General features: G+C 33.9%; 1 long non-coding RNA gene across 1 annotated transcript; it reads left to right on the forward strand.

Moving 5' to 3' along the window:
- The first annotated feature begins 2,529 nt into the window (after positions 1 to 2,529).
- Positions 2,530 to 3,762, forward strand: LOC126616430 (uncharacterized). Its single transcript, XR_007621154.1, has 4 exons — positions 2,530 to 2,773; positions 2,961 to 3,023; positions 3,199 to 3,291; positions 3,429 to 3,762. It is a non-coding gene; the product is annotated as an uncharacterized LOC126616430 (long non-coding RNA).
- Positions 3,763 to 4,012: the final 250 nt, after the last annotated feature.

Consider the following 4,012-nt stretch of genomic DNA (forward strand, 5'->3'; position numbering starts at 1 on the left):
GGTATTTGTCTTGTTTAAGCTTTGTGAAATATGTGTTATACTTGATCTATCTCAACAATTGATGTAAGTGTGTATTTTGGAATATGATATTCATATTTCTAATATTGATAATGTTGATTATATGCATATGTCATTGCATATTGGAGTGGATGGACTTTATTGTAATATTTGAGTGGTTATGAAAATGGAATTATATTTTGTGTGGTTGAGTTTGACTCTTGTAGGGACCAGCAAGGGTGGTAGAAGTGAAATTATAGGAATGATACAAAGTAGTGGAGACCCTGGCAACCTAGAGGAGAACAAGATGACAAACAAAATGGGAATTTTGGGATGATTGAGTTATGGGGGTTAGTTTAAATAATAGAGCATTCAGGTCACCGCTGAAGTGGTAAAATGCATGGTATGAGACATGCAGGTCCGCGTGTTTTATTATAAATTAACGGGCTGAGTAATTGAAGTTAAGTTGCATTCATGAAATATAATGTGTTTGATAACATGTTAAAATTGATTACGTGTTGCATGACACTTAGTTTAGCGTTGACAATTATCCTTGATAAGAGTTATGTTCCTATTGAGTTGTGGTTTTGCTCACACTATTTTAGACCTTGCAGGCTTGGTACAAGACTGGTCCAATCCAATAATCTAAGTAGCAAACCAGAAGAAAATTTGTAGTTGAATAGGCAGAAAAATTCCTGATTTGAATTTTTTGTGAAATCCGATTCGACCCTTATTTCTTTCTTTCTTCATATTGTAAAGGAAAGCAAAGCTTCTTTTATGTAAGATATAGCTTTTATTCAATTAGGGCTCAAGATTAACAGAGGGTAGAAGAGCTGAGGTTGTGTTAGACAAGGGATTTTAAGAGTTTTTATTATATTTGTAACGGATTTTGGAGCTATTTGTATAAGAGAAGTTAGTTTTTCGGTTTTTCTTTTCTTTTTTACTCACGTGCCAAGCACGAGATCGTATTTTCCCACCAACCCTGAGTCCAAAGTGTGACAAGACTTGACAACTAAAGGAGTGTTGAGAGTTTCATACACTGAAGATGGAAGTCTTGAAGTGCTTAAAAAATCATTACTTACTCTACCGACAAGTAAATGATTTTATGTTAGAACTCATATTGGAATACACATTTCAATTGAGCAAAAACTTCTTGTCGATTTGGTTCAACATCATCTAATCCCTCGTTCCTATGTTTTCAGGTTAAAAACTCCAGATTGTTCACGACTCTTCTATCAATTTGTTATTGAAGATTCAAAATGCACCACTTAAATTTGAGAAATACTAGCAACTTTCTCACTTATTTTTTCACTTAAATTCTCTCATTTTCTTTAATGTCACGTGTGCTCCATTAGCATCCAAAGCTTTAATTTTAATTATATTAAAAATTCTACAATTTTTCTTCCTCTGTTAGTATAATTAAAATTTTAGTTTTTCAATAAACAAAATAATTAGCCTTTTAGTTTGCGTGCTAGTAGAATATACTTGACATAAGTTGAAGTGAAAATGTTGAATAAGAAAGAAAGTGAAAAGGTTGCTAACATTCACCGTCTGGAAATAATTTCCGTAAAGGGATATGATCTTTTAATCTTTATGTATTAATCGTAAAAGTGTTAAAAATATCAACCATTCAAACTACTAATGCGTATAATTTCATAGGCTTTTGTTAATCGTTTATGTAGCATGTGTGGAGCTTACGTTTTGTATTTGAGGATACTAATGTGAGAAAATTAGAACGTCTATCGCTTTATTGGAAAGTAGAACTACACATCAAAGTGTATATGCAATTGAGTAATACTACGTAAGAGTAAATTGTAACAATGATCCATTAACTTTAACTCAATTTGGCAATGGTCTCTCAACTAAAAATCCATTACCATTGGTCCCTGAACTTATCAAAACGTGCAGAAAAATTCATTACCACTAGTCCTCAACTTTAGAAATAGTCTATCAACCTTAATCCAACTGGAGAAATAGTCCATCAACCTTAATCCAACTGGAGAAATAGTCCTTTAACTTTGACAAAATTTTGACAAAGTTGACGAAAATGACCATAGTTACACATTTTGATGAGTTGAGGGACCAATGGTAATGAATTTTTAGTTGAAAGACCATTACTTCAATTTGATTAAAGTTGATGGACAATTGTTGCAATTTATTCTACTACGTAAACCAATTTTTTAGATTAAATTTACAAATAATATAATGTGTCACTATTAAAAAATAAGTATATTAATCAATACTTAAGTAATAACATAATCATCAATAATCACGTCAAAAATATAATTTAAATGTTGATGTTCCTACTATTATCTTTTGCAATTAGGTCTACTGGTAAACGACGTGAATGTTGCATCCTATTAAACGGACAACGTGAAACTAAGCGTCGTTTTGCCTTCTCACCGACTGGGGCCTGTTGGGCCATTTCGTCCACCGAGAAAATTCTTTATAGCCGTTAGAAAGAAAGAGCTTCCCTTCCATTTAAACCGACGGCTCAGATTCACTCGATTCAAACTTGAATGCGATCAAAACACTAACCCTCACAAATCCCTCCGGTCCCATAAACGAACGGTCTCTTTCTCTCTCTCTAGCTCTCCGAGATCTTCGCCTAAAATTCACAACCCCCCTCTCTCTCTCTTCAATTATTTCTTGTTTTTTATTTAATTTCTTGTTAAATCGTGGAGCGAGAGGTGTCAAATGGTGGGAATATTGCCCCAAAACTACAGAGACTTCGTTCCAAATCACGACTCCAAGCCCTCTTCAACCTCTGAAGCAGGTTCTTGTTTTTGTTTTATTTTATTCAATTTGCCCACTTTTTAATTGTTTGAATTACAAGAAAATGTTGAATTTGAGGTTTGGATTCGATTATTACAGCTTCTTATAGTTTTAATTTTGTTTTCCGGCACAAGAAAATGTAGAATCGGGGAATTTTCTGATTCGATTTCATCCCTCTTTGTCTGCAGAGTTAAAACTGAAAACCCTAGAGCGATTACAACAAAGTTGGAACAGTGACGTGAGCGACAAAGGTGGGTAATTTCTGCAATTCTTGGTTTTTTAATCTTTAATTTTCTAAAAGAAATTGGGAAACTTTTCAACTAAGCTGTTGCGTTGTGAATTTCAATTGAGTAGTTGAGTTGTAAGAAAATGGAAAACTTTTGGGGGGTCGTTGAAGTCATTCTCTGATTATATCATTATTTTCAGAATGTACTCCAGATATTGCTACCAAACTTGTCGAGTGAGATTCTGATTTGATTGGTGAGAGTAGCACGTCGAACGGAACTCAGAAAGTGATTGGTGAGATTCTGATTCTGATTTGTTAACGTCGCTTTGAGGAAAGCTCAGAAAGTGATTGGAAGCATTTGTATATTCTTTCTGTTTTTAATCTTTCGACAAATTCACTAAACGTTTTTGGTTTTGTTCTCATGCTTTAGGATTTGAAGAGAGAGCATACTGCCTTGTCTGATGAATTTCTTACCGGACCCTGCAGTTCTAAACACCATTCAGTTGCTAAGTGAGCCTTTTGTTTTAATCACTCACAATTATTTTCTAACTTCCCTTCTCTCTTTGATTGTAATTTGTTGTTTCTGGATATCCAAATCCATAAGCTTCATCGGAATTGCCCTGGTATGCTTTCTGTAAACTCACTTTATAACTGCTGTTTGTTGTGACTGTGCTCTGAGTGAAATTTGGAGTTAACTGCTAGACAAACAAGATTAAGAATGATTTTAGAGACCTAGCAATTCAATGAAAGACTAGGAACCCATATCTGCTTGGACTGTCCTCTGAGTGAAATTCGATTGCTTTGAACTGCTTAAATTTTCTGCAATATGATAGTCTTAGAACTGCTGTGGTTGACGTCAATGAATGAATCTGCTGCTGGATGTAGGATCCAGTTTTTTCTTTATTTGCCTTGCACGTCTTGATTGCAACCTGCAAAAGCCCAAAGTTTTTCAATCAATAATCTGTTTTTATCAACTCAGTTTTTCATAATATAAGTTTTTTTTTTTTTTTTTTT

The sequence above is a fragment of the Malus sylvestris genome, chromosome 3 (assembly GCF_916048215.2).
Source record: "Malus sylvestris chromosome 3, drMalSylv7.2, whole genome shotgun sequence".
Taxonomy (NCBI): Eukaryota; Viridiplantae; Streptophyta; class Magnoliopsida; order Rosales; family Rosaceae; genus Malus; species Malus sylvestris.